The sequence below is a fragment of the Mustela lutreola genome, chromosome 12 (assembly GCF_030435805.1).
Source record: "Mustela lutreola isolate mMusLut2 chromosome 12, mMusLut2.pri, whole genome shotgun sequence".
Lineage (NCBI taxonomy): Eukaryota > Metazoa > Chordata > Mammalia > Carnivora > Mustelidae > Mustela > Mustela lutreola.
The window spans coordinates 54,853,026-54,875,832 of NC_081301.1; the positions used below are offsets into that span (position 1 = coordinate 54,853,026).

Consider the following 22,807-nt stretch of genomic DNA (forward strand, 5'->3'; position numbering starts at 1 on the left):
TAGCACTGTGTGCTAACTAACTGGAATTAAAATTAAACTTTAAAATATATTTAGAAGAATCAGTGAATCCTCTCTCGCCATCTTTCATGTTAGTTGACAACATGGAGGGCAGATAGAGCATTCATTTATTCATTAACTATGTGTAATTCTTATGTATAGAAAACTCTTTAGACCTAAGATACAGAAAAAAAAATTAGAAAAAAATTCCTTACCCTCAAGGAGGGAGAGAGGAGAGGAGAGATTTTATTGTAGAGGAGAGAGAGAGAGAAAGAGGAAAAAAAAGAAACAAAACACAATACTAGCATAGAATTTACCAAACAGAATAAGGAAGACGAATATTTTAGTGTTACAAACTAATCAGAAAATGATTATTAAGCAAATAATTATAGATAATTAATTTATTTTTTAAAAATTTTCTCTCAGGAAACAAATTGAGGGTTGCTGGCGGGGGGGTGGCTGGGTTGCAGACATTGGAGTAGGTATGTGCTATGGTGAGTGCTGTGAATTGTGTGAGACTGATGATTCACAGACTCATAGCCCTAAAGCAAATAATACATTATATGTTAATAAAAATTTTTAAAAATTCAAGTATCATAGAAAAATCACACGCACACAAAAATTAAATATTAGATAATCACCACACTTGTTTTCAAATGCATTAGAATTATATATCTAACAAATGAAATCATAAATAGGCCAGAAAAAACTGTGAATATGCAAATAATCTTAAGGAAGTAGAAGTAATTTCGAATCATAAAATAAATGTAAAAATCATGAAGGAAAATACATGTGAATTATCAAATTTAAAGCTTCATTTTTCTAACCATAAATTAAATTACAAATGCAAAATTAGAAAAAGAAAAACATTTGTGAAAAATCTAGCAGATAATGGACTATTATCTTTTATGCATGAAGAATTCTTCAAGATAATTCTAATAATCTAATGGGAATATAGGTAAGTGGTATAAGAAATTAAATCTCAAACCTCATTAAACCAAATTATAAATTAAGACACAAACACTATTGTTCTTTTTTCAAATAGTCAAGATTAAAATATATATGCTATTAAATCTACTGTGGTTGCCTAATTTCAAGGAAAGTATAAACTGGAACTGTATTTCCGCAAAGCCATTTCGCAGCATATATAAAAATTTTAAGAATATTTATCCTTTGAATTCCATGTTGAGGAATTAACCATAAAACATAGATACTCACCCAGGATTACTTACCAGACAAAATTTCTAACAATCAACAGTATGCATAATAGCATGATGATTACAATGTGTTCTTTGGATAATTATATAACATAAAATTGGGATTCCAAGGAATTTTAGTGACAACAGCCATAATATGAGGTTAAGTTAAAATTCGAAATACAAAATGCATATACAGCAGAGGAGATCCCAGTTTTGCATGTGTGTGTGTATACATGATGCAAAAAATTGGAGCTAATAGTTCTTGAGCACTTCCTCTATTCCAGACAACTGTTCAAAGTGTTTTAGAAGGTCTGCCAGTTATTAACTGCTTGCCTCTCAACTTCAAATTTACCCTTTTTGCCTGCTTTGTGAAAAATGAAACCAGGCCCTTTAAATATTTTTCCTTTGCCTTGGGCACAATGTTAGGCATTGTCAGTAGAGGGTGCCAAAGAGACATTGCAGGAGGAAAGGCTTTTACTTTCTCCCTGGCTTCTCCAGCTGCTGTCTGGAAATTCTTCCCTGAGTGCTCTAATTAGGCCATTTAAGGCCCATTAAAAATCTCAGCAATAGATTATTATCCCTACATTGCCAATGAGGAAACTGAGGCATTGTATAAGATCATCTAGATAAGAACTGAGAAAATCGGAATTTAATCCAAGCCCTTCGGCTCCAGTGCGTGTATTTACAATCACTGCTGTACTAACTTCTAAAATATTGAGTATATACACACAAATACATAAAGACACCTTGGAAGGAAAATCTGGTACATGAATATCGTGGCTATCTTGAAGTGGTGAAAATAACAGTTGTCTTATTTTGCTATTGTACAATCTCCAAAGTTCCTTCAACATGCAAATATTGATTTTATAATCAGAAACATGTGCACCCTTGATTTAAGAAAGAGAATCTGAGGAATTCTCTCTGGACCAAAAATACTTCAGTCTTTACATGTAGCCATGCTACCAATACAAAAAGGTGCAGACTCCAAAACTCTTCTGGAATCCAAAGCCACTCTCCATTTCTACAGCCTTCAACCCCTTTCCTGATATGCAGGTGCAATATGCATCACTGAAAACATAATTCCAAATTTCCATAAGATCTGTGCTTACAACCCATTCAGCATGGAGGCAAGAGTAACCATAGCTAAAGTTTAATTTGCATAATTACAATCTCATTCAAATAAAAAACATTCATTATGTTATGCCTGGCCTGGCTCCAGTGGGTATCATTCCCCAGACTATACAGCTAATATTATTAACACTGCAGAGCAAATTTATAATAAGTTTCAGAAGCTAAACTATAAACATTACTTCCCAATTTTATACTATGCAAAGCTATTCATCATTTCTCAGGGAAGATTTTTAATAACCTACTTATCCTGAATTCTTTATATCATATTTGATGACTTACTCTCTACTTTCCATTAACTATATTGCAATATGTGACATTTTCCCCATTTTATTCCTCAAATACAATGCCTTCATGGGATGCTTGCCAGTCTAAGAGAATCAATCTCCTAACTTGCCTGATACTCTTATCTCCAGGCGGTTCAGTGTCAATGGCATAAAGGTTCCTCTTTCTTTGATAAGAGAATAAGATCATATACATTCTTGTATACTTCTCGATACATTCTGGCAACATAGTTGGAATAATTACCTCTAAGATAAAAACAAAACCTAAGCAGACATTGTAAAGAAATTTGTAATCACTTAAGAGAACTTCAGGTCAGGGGTGCCTGGATGACTCAGTCAACTAAGTGTATTTGTATAGCTATGGTCTCAGGTTTGTGAAATCAAACCCTGAGTCCTGGCTCTGTGCTAGGTGTGGGATACTGCTTAAGATTCTCTCTCCTTTCCTTCTGCTTGCGCTCTCTTGCATGCTCTGTATCTGTGAGAGAGAATGAGAGAGAGAGAGAATTTCAGGTCGTCCAGGTTTATTGTCTTAAAACAATGGGGATGATTAAACTTGTATATTAGGAATGCAAAAAATAGATTTTAGCTTTTTCTAGTCTAACTTAGAATTCTGTACCAGCTTGAAGTCTGGAATTGTGATGCCACCAACTTCGGCTTTCTTTTTCAATATTCCTTTTGCTATTTGAGATCTTTTCTGGTTCCATATAAATTTTAGGATTATTTGTTCCATCCAAAAAATGGATGGAATTTTGATAGGGATTGCATTAAATGTGTAGATTGCTTTAGTTAGCATAGACATTTTCACAATATTTGTTCTTCCAATCTAAAAGCATGGAACATTTTTCCTTTTCTTTGCGTCTTCCTCAATTTCTTTCTTGAGTATTTTATAGTTTTCTGAGTACAGATTCTTTGCCTCTTTGGTTAGGTTTATTCCTAGGTATCTTATGGTTTTGGGTGCAATTGTAAATGGGATTGGCTCCTTAATTTCTCTTTCTTCTGTCTTGTTGTTGATGCAGAGAAATGCAACTAATTTCTGTGCATTGATTTTATATCCTGACACTTTAATGAATTCCTGTACAAGTTCTAGAAGTTTTGGAGTGAGTCTTTTAGGTTTTCCACATATAGTATCATATCATCTGCACAGAGTGATAGTTTGACTTCTTCTTTGCCAATTTAGATGCCTTTAATTTCTTTTTGTTGTCTGATTGCTGAGGCTAGGACTTCTAGTACTATGTTGAATAGCAGTTGTGATAATGGACATCCCTGCGGTGTTCCTGACCTTAGGGGAAAAGCTCTCAGTTTTTCTCCATTGAGAATGATATTTGCAGTGGGTTTTTCATAGATGGCTTTGATAATATTGAGGTATGTGTCCTCTATCCCTACACTTTGAAGAGTTTTGATCAAGAAGGGATGCTGAACTTTGTTAAATGCTTTTTCAACATCTATTGAGAGTAGTATGGTTCTTGTTCTTTCTTTTATTGATGTGCTGTATCACATTGACTGATTTGTGGATGTTGAACCAATCTTGCAGCCCTGGAATAAATCCCACTTGGTCATGGTGAATAATCCTTTTAATGTACTGTTGGATCCTATTGGCTAGTATTTTGGTGAAAATTTTTGCATCTGTGTCCAATGGAATACTATGCAGCCATCAGAAGAAACAAAATCTTGCCATTTGCGATGATGTGGATGGAACTAGAGGGTATTATGCTTAGCGAAATAAGTCAATCGGAGAAAGACAACTATCATATGACCTCCCTGGTATGAGGAAGTGGAGATGCAACATGGGGGGTTTGAGGGGAGGAAAAGAATAAATGAAACAAGATGGGATCGGGAGGGAGACAAACCATAAGAGACTCTTAATCTCAGAACAAACTGATGGTTGCTGGGGGAGGGGGGGAAGGAGAGGGTGGTGGGGTTATGGACATTGGTGTGTGTGTGTGTGCTGTGATGAGTGCTGTGAAGTGTGTAAACCTGGAGATTCACAGACCTGTACTCCTGGGACTAAAAAGACATTATATGTTTATAAAAATAATAATAAATATATATAGAGAGAGAATTCTGTATCATAGATTATGAAGTTTTTGAGAATCGAATTCAAACATTATTTATTCTTTATTATTACTCTTTTGTTTGTGCTTTCATTATACATTCAATTATTCAATCAGCAAATATATATTGAGTTAAAAATAATGCCTGGACAAGAGAAATATGTATTCAGTTAGTAGATCGTTAATGAAAACATAATCTATAGATAACAAACATGAAGACAATATAATAGGATATTTATAGTAATATCTCTATGTTAAGAAACTAGTCAAACAGGCTTAGTCATCTGTGACTAAAAAACTGACTTATTTCTTCCCCTAGGTATATTTTTCTTCCTTTCTCATTGCCTACAGTCTGCTTTTGTGGGTTTCTCCATGACTCTTATCTTTCATGACCTGAACTAGAAATTTTTTCATTTATACACTTGATCTTAGCCAAAAGGCCGAGAAGCGATGAAATTTTTTCATATGTAAAGACCTTACTACTATTTGCAGAAAATCCTTGTTCACTATACCTACAATTACTTATTTTAAATGTAAATTATTTTTCAATGACATTGATACAGCGGTTTTGCTTCCTCCCATATGCTATGCTAAAAGACTGTATTAGATACCTGTTATCAATAAAGTTTTTTTTAAAGATTTTTATTTATTTATTTGACAGACAGAGATCACAAGTAGGCAGAAAGGCAAGCAGAGAGAGAGAGGAAGGGAAGCCAGCTCCCTGCCAAGCAGAGAGCCAGATGCGGGGCTCGATCCCAGGACCCTCCTGAGATCATGACCTGAGCCGAAGGCAGAGGCTTTAACCCACTGAGCAACCCTGGTGCCCCATAAAGTTTTCATTTTTAATTGACGTAGTTGTCTCTATTATGGGTTTTCATGTATCTTGCTTGTCTTCTGGCTCATCCCTTTTTCTAAGAATCTGGGTGGCACAGTCCTCTTTTTTAGTTGGAAGAATAACTTCTAGATTAATTCTGAATCGTAAGGGATTTCCCAATGTTCAGAAATACGGATGTCATACTTTTCACCTTAGATTAAAGGTGGTTTACCATTTACACCTTCAATCAGATCTCTTCGAACATTTTCTCTGGAAGTACTGTCTAGTCAGGTAACTTCCCTAACTACCCTGAGGCCATCATTCTGGAGATGCCATTTATAGATGCTCTACTCAACTGTTCCAGCTGAGCTCAACCTTCCAGTCATATCAGCCAAGGGAACGGATATGCAAATGAAGCTACTTGAGGGCCTCCAGCCCAGTCTTCTCATTGGCTGAATTCTACCAAGTGACTTCCATTTATGCTACATGGAACAGAATAATCACCCAGACTAGCCCCAACTCCTCCCTACAAAATCATAAAATATTAGAAAATGGTTGTTGTTTAAACTACCAAGTGCTGGGGTAGTTTGTTATGCAGTAATTGATAATTAGAATTTTCAATCCTGACTGTGGAAGTTTGGTGGCTTTATTCTTTAAGCATTTCCCACCCATTTTCATGTCAGCAACACTAATATGGTAGAAATCGTGAAAATTTTGCACGAATGAACTGGGATGCAGAGACATTTGTTAATCAGGTGAAATGAGATTTATAAACGTCCAGTTGGCCATTTTATTATATGAATTTAAGATTCAGTTCAACTGGAAAAACATCTCCTGGCAGAAGAAACTGATTCTTCATAGAATGAAGCATGAAGGTGCTGCCCTTGTTCAGCCTTATTTATAAAGCATAAAATACTGATACATTTTTCCAGGGTTAGGACAGGGGATAGAAGCAGCATTAGGGAGGCAGGAAAGTTCAAAGCACATTAGGCAATTTATGTATATATCAGATAACAAAATTCCTGATTTCTTCAATTCCTTTGTTTTTTGTGATTTTTTTTTCCTAAGTAGGCAATGTGTTTTTCCTCCTGCCATCATCACTATTTCATACTTGCATATGTGAGATAATATCTAGCCTCCTACGCTGAAGATAAGAAGTGAAGAGCTGTCCTAGAACACAAGTCATTATCTCTATCTGAATTTGAAAGATGAGTTCATTAAATCCTTATCAAAGAACACAGTTCATTGCTAAGGTCACTATTCTTCAGGGTAGTGATTCCCAAACCAGACTATGCATCAGAGTAGGAAGTTTTTCAAAACACTTTTTTCCAAAGCGTCTGATGTGGCATCTGAGGATGTGTGTGTATGTTTGGACAATATTCTGTCAGTGTAAAACAAAAACAAGAACAAAACAAAAAATCAAAAAAAAGAAAAAAGCTCAACCCAACTAAAAGCAAGAAAAAAGGGATTTATTAATTTACATACCATGGGTCTAACTCTTTTACATGTTTTTCCTACTTCTAAATCACACACTTTCAGTTCGTAATATTTTGGTTGTAGGACTTCTATTCTTCTATTGACTTCCCACTTCAGAAGATGACTCCCTCTCATACTTCCCAATGTAGGTCAATCTTCAGGGTTTTATTTGTATAACTATGCAACTGTCATTCAAACATAAGCTATGTGAACACTCATTTTTAATTCACGCACAAACTTGCTCGTAGAAGTGTTCATTTTCTCTCAGTCTGTTTAAATATGTCGTTTTCAGTGAAGGTTGATTTTTTTCTTTTTAAATATGGACTTTTTAGAGGACTTTTATATGTCCTGTAAGACAGGTGTCATCTCTCCCTTTGCCTCTCTTAACCAGTCTCTAGTTTTCTGGCTCATATGTCTTGCTCTTTCTCGGTTTAGTCCTTTATTCTGGTAATGGAAGATGATATTTTGAGACACTGCACACTTGAAAAAATATTGTTAGATACCCCTAGTTGTAATAGAGAGCCAAGTTTAGATTTTTAAATTGCAAGTCTTAGTCTCTTGGAATTCTAAAACAAATTCTCTTTGGCTCCGGGCTCCCAGTACCATTATTGCTTAATTTCAATGCCATTGTGCTCCTTGATCTTTCATATGAAATGTGTTTTTCTCTTCAGGAGCTTGTGGGCTCTTATATTTTCTCCCACATGTCTGAAATTTCATAATTGTGTGCCTTCGTCTAAATGTATTTTAATCCATTTTGCTATCAGAAGACTTCATAGTCTGAAAACTCATGACCTTTAGTTCTGAGAAGTTTTCTTGAATTATTTATTTGGTGATTTTCCTCCATCTGTTTCTTTTGTTCTTTGTCTTTGCATTTCTGATTACTGTAAATTTGGAATCCCCAGCCTCTAATTTTCTCCTCTTTTCTCTATTATTTGTCATTCTATGTCTTGTGTCTTATCTCCTGACAGAGTTCAACTTAATAATCCAAAATTTTAATGCAGTTTTTTACTTCTACCATCATTTTTAAATTCCAAAACTTTTAAAATTTTCTCTTCTTTTAAATCATTTTTAAATTTTTTTTGTGAATGAAATTTTATTCTTTTTTCTTCTATCTTTAAATAATTTTTTGGTTTCATCTTTTTTTTTTCTTCTCTCCTTGTATATTTCTTCCAATTTGTTCCTTATTCTATATGTTTAGGGCTCTCTTTCCTATTCAAGTCATTTGTTAAACACCTGATATTCCAGGGGCACATGGGTGACTCAGTTGGTTAAGCGCCTCATTCTTGATTTGATCTCATGTGAGATCAAGCCCCAGGGCAGGCTCCATGTTCTGCAGGGAATCTTCTTGAAGATTCTCTTCTTCTGCTTTTGCTCCTCCCCCCACTCATGAGTGGGCTCTCTCCCTCTCTCTTTAAAATAAATAAATCTTAAACACTTGATGTTCCAGATGTTTATATTAGCAGACTCTCTCACTGGATGGTAGGACTATTAACCAGAATTCCTATTTTCTCTCCCTGTTAGTGTAAATGATTTCCAATGACAGCTGCCAACAATTTCTCCCATCCTTGTCTGTTTCTCCTCCCCTGACTATGGATTGATCAACAGAGGCCAATCAGAAGTGGTGTCTATTCTAGGCATAAGCCTTACATGGCCTGACAATTTCCATTTTGACTCTCTTGAATGCTTTGACCACCATATAAATAAGGCCAACCTAGTCTACCGTATAATGAGAGATCTCATGAAGGAAAACCAGATGATTTCCAATAAACAGCAGATACCAACCATTAAACATGGGAAAGAGGCCATATCCTGGCTGTTTTAGCCTCTGCTAAGTTCTTGATTGAAGTCAGCTCCCTCAGTGAATCTGGCTTACACCACAGAGAAGAATTGCCTGAATGAGCCCAGCCAAACTTTAGAATCATGAAAAAAAAAAAAAAATACATCAGTATATATTGTGTTAGGTCACTGAGCTCAGTGAGGTAATAGATAAGTGATATAAAGGGTTTTATATATCTCTACTTAATGACATTAAGCATAGCCATGTGATACGTGATTTCCTTAACAAAGGAAACATTAGCGGAAGTGATGTCTGTCAGATCTGAACTTTAAGAATCAGTGCACAGTTTGGCTTGCTCTTCTCAATCTGCCAAAGTCAGCAATATTTCAGTTAGAGTATTCCCCAGTTGCCCTATGTCTCAAATCAAAGTTGACTTTGAGCGGAGCGTGCATTGCTATAAACCACTGCTATTTGGAGATCATCTGTTACTCCAGCATAATTTAGCATTTCTTGCCTGATGCAGACACTAAATAGCCAATGGGAAGTGTATACATATGACAAATGTGGGCAGTGTCACCATAGGCAATCTAGCAGGTGTTCCCAGCTCCTTCTGAAGTAAAGGTTTAATTTCCTTAGCTGCTAGGAGTGAGTTGACAGTCATCACGTGGAAGTTGCCCTCTCTGGAAATTGCCCCCAGTTGAAAAAAATTTCCTCATCAAAGTCATGGCTCCTTCTTAGGGGTAACCTGCATCCAATGGTAGGTCCACATGAAGGCATAAAAGCCCAAAATGCAGGGCAACTCTGAACAGCCATCCTGGCTTCAGATCTCCCATGGCATCAACTTGAGATGTGGTCATAGCCCAACTCCCTCCCTTCAATCCTGCTTCTTCCCTTCTCTTCCTTTTACAGGTGTAGTTCTTGTGAGCACTCCCTCCTTAACAGTCTGTAAGCTAATCTCTATTTCAGAGTCTAGTTCCTGGAGAATCTAACCTGTGATTATTTTTAACTTTTATTATTTAAAAAGATAATTTTAGGGAGCATCTCATATCAATACTTTTAGGAATTTCATCTTTGCTTGTTGGATTCATTGATAAAGAATGTTCTAATGCCATGCTTAAAAGAGTGTGGTCAGGTTGCTATTGCTCTGTGAGCTAAATTGAAGAGGAGACTATTGGGCATTATCAATTACCTTCTCACCCTTCATATTCAACATTCCTGATTTTCAATACAGAACACTGGCCCTCAGCTGTGCTCAATATTCCCCAGGCCAAAGACCTATGGTGTTACTTATCACAAAGAATGAACCCCCAGTCTTGTCATGATTAAAAAAATGCAACAATCTGTGTGTGAAGAATGGATTAGAGAATCTTAGCACCTACTTCTGCTTAAAGATACTTTCAATCTACTATTTTTTGTTCCTTTTACTCTCACTTCTGGAAGTACCTGGCACCATCAATTCCCAACTCTGCAATGCAAATCGAGTGGTTTTGTAGCTTATCCATCTCTTTCCACCATTATGAATTTGTTACTGTGGATTCCTTTCCCAATATTTTATCTTTGTTAATCTATGACTCCATTTTATATGGTCATATCCATTTATTCTCATTTAAGCAGGGCTCAGTAGCAGAGGGAAATAGTATTTTTTTTTAACCAATCATCTTTAATTAAAAGGTCCATACGTTTGTCCTTCTATAAATGCATTTGAATTATTGGGTCATTTCCCCCCTAAAAATTTCTATGCATATCTTTATTAGAATTACATTTAAATTCTGGATTAATGTAAGAGAACTGACATTCTGCTCAGTCTTCTTGTCCAACATACAAAGCATAATTCTCCATTTACTTGAGTCTTTTCTGTGTACATTGAGTAACATAGTCTCTTTAATGTGTGTTTTATGTTTTGAGAAGTTTATTCTAAGTTTTTTTTATTCTATTGATTTTATAAATGGAATCTTTTCTTCCATAATAGTTACTAACTATATTTGTTTACAGGTAAGAGAAAGATTGATCTGATTAAATTCATTTTGTAGTTACAAGTCTTTACCGATGATATGTTCTATAACTGGAGTGGTTTCCTTAGAAAGATAGTAGAACCTCCTGTAGCTGACACCAGAGAGATGGCAGATGAGTCACAGGGTTCACATGAGAAGGGTTCCTACATGCCTCCATTTCTAATACCTAATCTAAGATACCAGAATCCAGTCACAGAATCTGCTATGGTCCATTGATTTTTATTGACTCTAGGGACTATGTCTGGGGAGTACTTAGAACTTTCCAGAGCAGCTTACTATAGCTTAAGTAGAAACTTAGGAGTACCTAATATTTCCACAAAAGAAAAAAATATTTGTTTTTTCCTCCTAATCTCCTTGTGAAAGTCTTCTAACTTTCTGATACAAGCCACCCAGAGATAAGAAGAAAATCGCAACTGATTGTTTCTGAAGATTGTCACAAACAGGGGTGCCTGGGTGGCTCAGTGGGTTAAGCCTCTGCCTTCAGCTCAGGTCATGATCTCAGGGTCCTGAGATGGAGCCCTGCATCGGGCTCTCTGCTCAGCCGGGAGCCTGCTTGCCCCCTACACACACACATAACTGCCTGCTGCTCTGCCTATTTGTGATCTTTCTCTCTCTGTCAAATAAATAAGCAAAATCTTAAAAAAAAAAAAAAAAAAAAAGATTGTCACGAACATCACTCTGTATCACATGACTTATATCATGTGACTTTCAAACTTCTCCAATAAAGAAGGGGCGTCTCTTCCCCCTTGTTTCCCAGGGCCCAGGCCATACCAGTTGTTAAACATTTTGGATAGACCTCTGCTTAGTGTCCTATTCAGCCTTAATCAGTTGCTGATTCTGGATCCTTGTGGTATAAAATCTTCCTTTACTGGAAGGAAATGGAGCCATTGTAAATGGTTCATAAAAAAATCCTTTCTGATATCTCCTTAGCTAAGAAAGAGCATTATTGTTTCTGAAGGATTTTATTAGGTAAACTTTTAAAAAATCATTGTAATTTTGAAAAACATTACTACTCAATAAATAAATAAATAAATAAATAAATAAATATTTTTAAAAAGAAAAACATTTACTACTCAAAAGACATTTTGGTGCTTTCAACTCAAAACTAACTAGTATGTTGTGTCATTACTTCCCATTTCTCAATCATATTAGAACTGAATTCAAAGTAAATAAGTATATGACTATTTTTAAATAAAATAGAACATAACCATATTTTGTTTCACTTAGCTAGCATCTGAAAATTCTTTTGTTTGTTTAGGCTGCTATGTATTTTATCAAAGTTTTCCTGTGTTTCCTATGGTAAAAGCTGAAGCAGTTGTTATAAGATTATTTTGAGCAATAGTAGAAGTATTTAATGTGTTGTAATTGCAGAGCCCTCTTAGCAGTTGTTAAAAAAAAAATTCAAAAATGATAACATTGTAATCCCAGGTTCTACATTAAGGGCCATATTCATCCCCAAGACACTAATGCATAAAGTAGAATAGTAATAATAGGTACTTGAAAATGTGTGCTCAGGGAAGAATATAACCTTTTAAAATTACTTACAAATGGAAACCCATGCACTAGGATTGCCAAAACACATTCCATCACAACTAAAACTAATTTTCTATTCTTACAAATACAATTATAAAATATCAAATGAATTCCAAATAGTAAACTTAAGATAAAGTTTTCTAATTTCAAGTTCACATAATTACATGGATGTTGTTTTATAAACTTTCACTACCACAGTAGTTTCTAAACTTTTTTACAGAGGTGGAGTCTTTCTTCAAATAAAAACTTACTCAGAAGACCAAATGATACAAAACAGATTAAAAATAAGTCCTCTCTAGTTAAAATGATGGAGGAGGGACCCAGCACCCTGCCCAACAGACTCTCTGACTCCTAATTCTACTGATCTTTTTTTTCTCAGACAGGTCTATGACACACTTCTCAGAAATTTCTTATGCTTTTGAGATACTTAAAACCACTGGTATCTCATTTACTAGGTGTTCATAATATATAAAAACTATTTAATAATTTTGAAAGTAGGGGACCCCCAAGTACTATAATTAAATACATAACAGTTTATTCTCTCACCAAATATAATCATCTAGACAAGTAGGCAAAAATCAGTATAAAAATTCCACAAAGGTCAACAGGGAACTGGGATTCTTCTATCTCTCTGCTCTGTCATCCTTGGTATAGGCTTCTATACTCAAGGTCACTGCATGACCCAGCATGGCTGCTCGATATCCACTCATCCTACTTTATTCCAACAATAGAAAGGAAGAGGAGATAAAGAACAACAACAACAACAACAACAACAACGAAAGAAGGCTCTTGCTTCTATCTCTCTTTAGGGAAACGTTGCACAAATTCTTCCCAGTAATTTCCACTTACAGATTCCTTGCCAGAATTCAAATACCTGGTCATATCTATCTGCAAAATACTTTTCCACAAGTCAAATCTGGAATTTGACTTTATCTAACTTACAAGCTATTACATTATCCTGTTACTATTTTATGGATGCTGACAGAATTCAAGAGACTCTTGAGTCTTTATTAATCATTACAGAGCATATTTGTGTAGATTACCTTGGCCCCTTGGTCCCATGGGAATGATGCCATGTGCTTGGATGACAGCCTGTACATGCAATGAGTTGCGTTACAGAAGAAGAGCACTGAGTCTGGGGAAAGACAACATTTTATAGCAAGTAGTAAGCAAACCTACTCTTGGTCTTACTTGTGGAAAAACAACCTTGGATAATGGTCTGGGTCAAGAGTAGTCAGGACCTTGCGTCCTTGCCTTACCCAACAAGAAAATGCAGGCATGCTCAGGGGCCATGCCTCTCCCAACATACATTACCACCCTGAAAAGATTCAGGATTCCTTCACTAAGGAGGAAAAGAAGAATAAAATTGTACATAAAATGAGTAATCTCTGTCATATAATCTTACTGTAAGTATTTTGTGACATTTCTATTATATATGTAAATTTTATTTTAATGAAGCTTTAAATCACCCAATATATTCTAAGGTATTAAAGGGAGGTATTTTATTCTAATCTAGTGTTCTGGCTAGGTTGCAAATGGAACTTGGATACTTATGGTAAATATGTAGAAGATACTCCTTCCCCGAAGATTCATGAGTTCTTCAGTTTGGGATAAGAAGTTTTTCATGCATTTATTTTTCATTTATTTTGTGGAAGGGGATTGTTAGGATGATGTCTTTGAGGTGAGCAGAGCTTAGCATCTTGGAGAAATCGGAATGGCATCTTTTCATGTACCCAGTCTCACTGACTTAGTTTCTCTAACCTTCAAGGCATTCCTACTGACTGACCACTGTTTATTTATTGATGCCCTCTGTTTCCTACTGGAACCACGACTGATGCATTTGTCAAATATGTTTCAGTTTTAGGGCCTTTCCTTTGGCTAGTGTCTCAACCTGGGTATCTGTAATATTTGTTTCCTTAAGTTATTCAGGTCTCTGATCAATGTTATTTCATCCCAAATGTCTTCTAGACCACACCATCAAACAGAGAACTCATCAACATCTGTCATTCCTTTCTTCCCGTCCTGCTTTATTGCATTTATGACTACCTGAGATTTTAAAAAATACTTATATGTTTCTTTATCTATATCCTCACAGAACGATGGTCATGTATCAAAATGCCTGGGATTTTTCCAATTTTAGGGCTAAAAGTCCTACATCTGGAAACCTTCTCAGTCCTCATCAAAGAGGGACAATTTCTTCTCCTATCTCACAGTAGGATGCAAGCTCTATGATATCAAGACTTTAATTTTTTTACTCTTGTTTGTATTCTCGGCACCTAGACCAGTGCCTAGCACTTGGCAATAGCACAATAAATATTAGCTGAATGAATGAATGAATGAATGAATGAATAAAAAGATGTGCAAGATTACAGGGACAGTGTAGTAGGACATAATCCTCAATAAAAGAGCTGAAAGGACCTTAGAAGTCAGTGCAATCCTCATTTTGTTCAAGGGGACAGAAAAATTAGTGGGTGTATTAAGGTTCAGGCAGGAAAATATCGCCTATGCCAGGTAGTTTAATAAAAGGAACTTAGCATGAGAAATGACCTACAAATGTATTGTAAAGAGAGAAAAACCCAAGAGGGAATGGTGAGACTTCCCAGATAGTAGCTACAGTAGGAAGCTTACAGTGCCCTCAGTAAGGAATTAAGGAACAAAGGGATAATGCAAATTTACCAGAACTCAAGACCTGGGTGAATGGAGGCTTATGAATCAATCCAGAGGGAGCAGAAATCTCCAAGGAACAAGGCATTGCTACGGCCTGCCCAAAGCAAAGTGGTTAAAAACAGATTTCTCCCTTTTTTTTTCTGTCTTTTTGTGGAATTGAGCTGGAAGCCAGTTGGCCAGAGAGCCTGAAAAGTGCTGCTTTCCAAGATAGGTAAAAAAATGCATCTTCTGTGGTTCCATACAAATTTTAAGATTGTGTGTTCTATTTCTGTGAAAAATATCATTGGAATTTTGATAGAAATAGCGAATATTTCATAGAAATTGTGAGTACGTAGATTGTTTGGGGTAGTATGGACATTTTAACAATATTGATTCTTCTAATTCATGAGCATGGAATATCTTTCCATTTATTTGTATCTTCTCCTTTTTCATCAATGCTTTATAGTTTTCAGCCTTTCATCTTCATGGTAAACTTATTACCAAGTATTTTTTTTATGCAATTGCAAATAGGATTGTTTTCTTAATTTCTCTTTCTGTACTTTATTGATATATAAAACTACAACTGATTTTTCTACATGAATTTTGTATTCTGCAACTTTCCTGAATTGACTTATTAGCTCTTACAGTTTTGTTTAGTTTTGTTTTATTGTTGGAGTCTTTTTAGGTCTTTCTATATATAATATCATGTCACCTGCAAATAGTGAGTTTTACTTCTTCCTTTTTGATTTGGATGGCTTTAATTTCTTTTTCTTGCCTAATTGATCTAGCTAGACTACATTGAATAAAAATGGTAGAAGTGGGCATCCTTGTCTTATTTTTTATTTCAGTTCAGCTTTTCACCATTGATTATGATATTAGCTCTAGACTTATTATGGTCTTTATTTTGTTGAGGTATATTCTCTCTATACCCACTTTCTGGAGAGTTTTTAACATGAATAGATGTTGAATTTTGTCAAATGCTTTTTTCTGTATTTATCGAGATGATGATATGATTTTTATCCTTTATTTTGTTAATGTGGTATATCCATTGACTAATATAATGTGATAATATATATAAAACATATATTTTATATATATAAAATATTACTTTATATATAATGTGAAAAATATCCATCGACTGATTTGCACATGTTGAACCATCCTTGCATCCTTGGACTAAATCCCACTTGGTCAAGGTATGTGATCCGTTTAATGTACTGTTGAATCCGGTTTGATAATTTTTGTTTGCATTTTGTGAGGATTTTTGCATCTGTATGCATCAGGGATATTGGCCTGTAATTTACTTTTCTTGCGGTGTCCTTGTCTGGTTTTGGTATCAGAGTAATGTTGGCCTCCTAAAATGTTTGGAAGTGTCCCCTCTTCTTTTTTTGGAAGAGTTTGAGAAGGATAAGTATTAATTCTTTAAATGTTTGGTAGAATTCGCCAGTGAAGCTATCTGGTCCTGGACTTTTGTTTGTTGGGAGATTTTTAATTATCAGTGTAACCTTGTTACTAGTAACTAGTCTGTCCAGATTTTCTATTTCTTCATGATTCATTTCTCTTGAAATAAACCCAGATATTAAGATGTCTCCTTCTTTGTGTCCTTTTAAGCCATACTGACCACTTCATTCACTACATACTCAGGACCAAACGACCGACAAAGGCAAGCTGTGGTCATCGGGTGCTGTTTGTAGCAACGGCTTTGTTTTTGTCCTAGTCTTGCACTGCTCCAGTTTCTTCCCTGCTCCAGTTTCTGTCCTGATCCAGATACCCAACTACCTTTCCTGTTGGTTAGTTACCCTGTTTCTGCCTTTATACTTGACCTTTGTACTTGCTTTCCTAGGCTTGAGTCAGTCATGCCTTTGTCTCCTTTCACTTGAGAATACTTTGATGTGCTGACTGCACCCTGATCTTGCTGTAATCAGCACTGCATTTTTTTTTTTTAATACTGCAGCCTTGTATGTGGAGAGAAGGAGAGGTGAGCAAAAAGCAATTATAGAATTAGAAAAATATCTGTAAAAAGAAATTGTTTAAGCAAAGTCTACAAAGATCTAGGTAAGGACGATGTTGTTGAAACAGTATTTGGGAAAGATGTTTAATAAGTTAGGCAAATTTCATAGTCTTAAAAAAGGCCAGACCATGTTCTTTAAGGTGGAACAACTCTAAGGAACATCTCAGTTCTGGAATACCCGTAGGATCTGCTGGGGGCTTTGTAGTGAGGCTGTAACTTTCAACACCTCCCTTTTCCTGGTCCTACTACTTTTATGATCCCCTTACCTAAGAGTTGTTCTCTAGGGTATTTCCCAATAACTTCACACTTCCCAGGGAATCCAAGTGATGACAAAATGTATAAATTTAAAATTTACTTTGATAAGGAGCTATAGCCAAAAAGTCAAAATTTTGAAGTATAGTCACTTTGATATGGAAATGGCTTGTTTTGATCAAAAGGTTTTGGAGACACTGATCTCTAGAAAGAAAAACAATAGTGGTGGAGAATAATTAAAAATTTTCAACATTTTTTTAATAGAAAAAAATTTAAACGATCAAGAAAGAAGAATTACATGAAATTGAAGAGAAGAGAAAACTTCAGGAAGAAGACATTCTCCGTGAATTTTTGTTGGATCTGAATGAGGTCAAATCAGGCCATGTAGTGCAGAAGGCAGTTGGATAAAAACGGCAGTACAATAATTCCAAAAGTGTAATTTTGGTGGGCAGGTCAGAGTTGGGAGTTTTCTATGATCACATATCACTCTGCAGAGATGCTGGACCTGGAAGAGAAACACTACATCAAAATGGGTCAAAAAGCAAGAAGATATCTAGAAAAGAAAGTAAAAACAAAACAAAACAAAACAAAATAAAAAAACAGGTTGGAGAAGCTCAGCAAAAATAAATTCTAGCCAGTTTCATTAGTTTCTTTGTTTTCACAGAGGGGAAAGAAAATATTCCAGTATTTGATTTTTGCGGTGCATAAGCCCAGTCCACATTGTGCATGTGTGTGCGTGTGTGTGCCATTCAGTTTCTGTCCAGACACATGGTCACTCTCCAAACCATGAGGTCATGCAGGATGTTTGTGGTTGTGGGAGTGGTGCTAGGGTTAATGATAGAAATGTGGGATAGCAGAGTTGATGGTGAGGCTGGTTTGATAGTGGTGTTGGCTGCAACACTGGTGGTGTAGGAAAGTGTTGATAGGAGGGTCCTTGTAAATAGCGTGTGTAGGTATTAGGAGATATGTCATGGGGTTCCTGAGCAGTTCTGATGCACATACCACCCCCATGTCTGTAGTCAGCTCTTTATGGTGGGCTCACTGCTTCCCCTCCTTGCCTCAGAACTTTAAGTTTGGATAAATTTTATCTTACACTATATATGATAAATATTAGACTAAATATTATTCATGTAACTCAGTCTTCACATATTATCATTTATGCAACCTGGAATATAACTGCAACAAGGTAAAAGAGAAAAGCCTCAAAATTGAACTGCTGTCATATAAACAAACCCATACTTTTTGAGTATACTAGAGCTTCTCAATAAATTGAACTAGTTCATAACGACCATGGCATGTATCACAGAGATAAAGAGCCAAAATTCAGATACTATTGTGATGAGGCAGAGCTCTCCAAAACAGAAACTCAAATATTCCCCTGAAAGTGTATTGCTGATGTGTTAGTGTGCTCTTATCAAATTTTTCACCTTCTCCTTTTTCTTTTTCTTTTTTAAGATTTTATTTATCTATTTGGGTTTGTGTAGAGGAAGAAGGGGGTGAGAGCATAGGTGTGTGCACAAGTGCAGGGGTGAGACAGAGGGAGAAGCATATTCCCCGCTGAGCAGGGTGCCCAAAGCCAGGCTTGATCCTGGGACTCTGGTATCAAGACCTGAGCTTAAGGTAAATACTTAACCAACTGAGCCACCGAGACTCCTCCCATCTTCTTCTTTCCAATTTTGCAATCAGCTTACTTAACTAAGGTTACCAGGAATACACCATGTTTTAATTTCATGCATTTTTTTAAAAGAAGATATAATCTCTGTGTTCATTAAATATGTAATTCTCTTGCAAAAATATAAGACCTTTCGAAGGTGAATTATTTAGCCCATGGATAATTTGCATCCTACACTTTATATAACTTGATCACTCACTTAACACCTCATCATAAAGTAGGTTGATAGGTGGCCTCTGGCTAACTGATTGCATGGAATGTCATGGAAAGAAACACATCTCAATGCCACCACTGTTATTACTGATGTATTTGCCTCTAAAATACAGATTCCATAAATCTGCAAATGTTGCTACTTGTAAAAAAAAAAATACAAATAACCGTAGAAAAAATCACTACAAATTCCATTTGGATTAACTTTGGATTTTCTAATGTTCTTAATTTCCATAAATTGAAGTATATAATTAAGTAATTTTTCTATTAGTTAAGAAAAGCTATGAGAACTTTGAGAAAAAAGTAGTAAGGGGCCACCAGTTATTACAACATATTACAAAGCAATAACAATTAAAACAATGTGATATTAATGCAAGAAATGAGACAGATGGGACATGATCCAGGAACAGGCACTATTATATGTTACTTTAATATACAATCCAGAAGTGTTGGGCTGCCTGGCTGGCTCAGTCCTCAGTCAAGTAGAGCATGTGACTCTAGATCTCAGAGTCTGAGTTTAAGCCCCACACTGGATGCAGAGCTAACTTTAAAATAAAACAAAACAAACAAACAAACAAAAAAGTTAAAAAAAATTAACAGAATGTTAGTGATACCAGTTGGGGCATTTCTTGTTGTCTTGAAGCTTTGATGAAGTCCTAAATCTCAGGACCCAAGGGATATTTCCTCCACATATTCTAAACAGAGAAACAGACACATGCCCATGAGCTTACTCAGAAACACAACATGGATCCTGGCACCTTTTCAGGCTACATTAAAATAGAGTAGAATTTCAAACATTGTCTTCAGAGTGAGGCTTCCTTTGGAGACAACTGCACAGTTGGGAGAGCGTACTATGTTTTTCTACCGCCCCTCATAGTGGCACAATCTTGCTTCTTCAAGGGAACTTCAAGAGAATCACTCACCAAGTCTGATTTGACTGATAGAGAGGAAGTACTTTCATCACCCAGCCTGGCTGCCTGCTGAGCTGTAAAACTCGGGTTTTACCTGGTGCAGCTATTAAAATAGAGCATGGTAAGACCTTTCTGTCGGGCGGCAGCCATCAGCTCAAAGGTAGGCCAAGATCGGCACTTACAAGTACATCCAGTAACTATGGAGCAGTCCAAGGTAATGTGCTTTCTTCTCTACGTGCGCTGCTGGCAGTACTGCCAGCTCTCTGCGCTCCACAAGGCTCCCCACCCAACTCACCGGATAAAGCGCGCAGGCTGGGCTACAAGGCCAGGCAAGGTTATGTCATATATCGGATTCATGGGCGTCGTGGTGGCCGCAAACGCCCAGTTCCTAAGGGTGCTACCTATGGCAAGCCTGTCCATCATGGTGTTAATCAGCTAAAGTTTGCATGAAGCGTTGTCTGTTGGAGAGAGCGAGCTGGACGTCACTGTGGGGCTCTAAGAGTCTTGAATTCTTACTGGGTTGGTGAAGATTCCGCATACAAACTCTTTGAGGTTATTCTCATTGATCCATTCCATAAAGCTATCAGAAGAAATCCTGACAGCCAGTGGATCACCAGACCAGTTCACAAGCGCAGGGAGATGCTAGGGCTGACGCCTGCAGGCCGAAAGAGCCATGGCCTTGGAAAGGGTCACGAGTTCCACCACACTGTTGGTGGTTCTTGCCCAGCAATGTGGAGAAGACGCAATACTCTCCAGCTCCACCGTTACCGCTAATCAAAGTAATGTTTGTAAAATTCTTACCTAATAAACAATTCAGGACAGTCATGTCTGCTTTAAAGTGTTCTTTAATTTGTCTGTTAAATTTAGTTGTCTGCAGATTGTTCCATGAATGCATTGTCAAATTATGAAAGTTAAAGTGCAGTAATGTTTGAAGACTGTAAGTGATGGTGTATCTTGTTTCTAATAAGATAAACACTTTTGTCTTTGCTTTATCTTATTAGGGAGTTTATATGTCCATGTTTAAAAACTGTTTGGTATAATAGGTATAAAATAAATTCTGTAAAAGTGGAATGCATAAGCTAGCCATGTAGATTTGTTGGTGCATGTAATGAAACCTACAGCTTATTGGAGTGATGTAATGCTCTGGTTTACTCTCAAATGGCTGTTATTAGGGGTTTGGAAAGAAGATTTTTAAACTGGATCTTGCTTGGAAATGTGAAGACTATCCTAATGTTTAATCATGATCATACGTAAACTGCATTAACCAGGAACCACATTTTTATATTGAATCCAATATTCCAACTATGTAACTGTTGCTTTGGAAAGAATACTTAAAAAGAATCCCACCAATTTTTTAAGAGAATTGAATAAAACTACCTGTTACAGGAGGGTTCTCTTAAAAAGGAAAATACATCCTGCTTAATCAAAGCAAAATTGCCTTGGTCTCCACAGTACTGTTGAAATTAACGTAAAATGTGGAGTCTCCTGGTTGTATCCCATGACTCCACAGGATCTGTAGAATCCTGAATTTCCTGTAAAGTGGTTAGTTAATGGTCTCTATGAAAACTGATGGAAATTGAACATTAGGTAAATGAGAAGACTAAGATACATAAGCTAGTAATTAGTGCTAGAATTGGGAAACTGGTGGCCCTCAGATAATCTTTCAAGTGTGAGGATGAAAAATTAAAGTTGGCTTTGATTAGAAACTTAAATACTTTATCCATGGTCTTTGTGACCATTATGAATCCACTAGCCACCTCAGGAGAAAAAAATGGGTTGGCTTTAAATGTACCTCATTGCTCATTCCAAGTCCTAAGTCATCTTGGGTCAACCCACTTAAACATTCCCATAGGCTACTGAGAAAAGTCATGTAGTTGGTATCATTACAAGTCTATAGTTTTCAATCTAATCCTTACATGTGTTATCCCCAGTCACTTTTCTCATCCTTAACTCAAACACCTCAAAATCTTTGCCAGTCCATCAATTGGGCCCACCTTGATGTTAAGTATACCACTATTCTGTGTCCATTTTGTCTTCCAGTAGATGAGGGTTTTGTTTTCTAGGGTGAATTTGGGTGTGTAGGAACTATGGGAGAGGAATTGCCACAATTTTAAGTTCGCTAACTTAATCCATGGTTTGATTTCAAAATCCAATTGCTGGTTTCCTTGAGCCAGTTTTTACATATTTTTAGGGGCCTTAAGCTTAGTTAAATGATTTCTAGAAAAAGGCTCAAAACCTCTTGAGATCTAAATTCCTTTTCCACTCAAAAGAGATTCTAAACCACATATATATTTTGTGTGTAGAGGTTGTTTAACTCTCATTTATTTAAGGAATAAATGTTTATTAAACTAAAAAAAAAATAGACCATAGTAAGAACATCATAAGAGAAACTTGTTCTGGCTCATCTGGAGTTTGGGGAACATAGAGAACACTGTTTGACTCTTCCCTAGAAAAGTCTGGATATAAAAGGTTATCTAGAATTGCCTTGATGGCAAGGCCAAGACCAATATGCAGAGTTGGAGCAACTGAGTTGCTAAGTTTCTCTGAAATCCATAAAGACAACTTGGATGTAGTGAATCTGGTGCCATTTTGAAAAAAAAAAAATACCTTAAAAGAACTGCCTGCTTGGATAAGTGGACCCTAGCAGAAAGAGGCTGTGTGAGGGTGTATCAGGAAAGCAGGAGCTGAAGGAGAGTATTACAAGGTCACAAGAATGTACATCATCCCCATAATGGACAGAGGGCTAAGGAGCCAGAGTGGGGGAGGGGTCACCTCCCTCTCCTAATTATTTAGTGAAATAATTCACTAAATCACCCCTTAAAAGAGGGAGTTGG

At 36.3% G+C, this 22,807-nt stretch overlaps 1 pseudogene; it reads left to right on the forward strand.

Moving 5' to 3' along the window:
• Window positions 1–17,981: 17,981 nt before the first annotated feature.
• On the forward strand, window positions 17,982–21,857 carry LOC131812136 (large ribosomal subunit protein eL15-like; annotated as a pseudogene).
• Window positions 21,858–22,807: the final 950 nt, after the last annotated feature.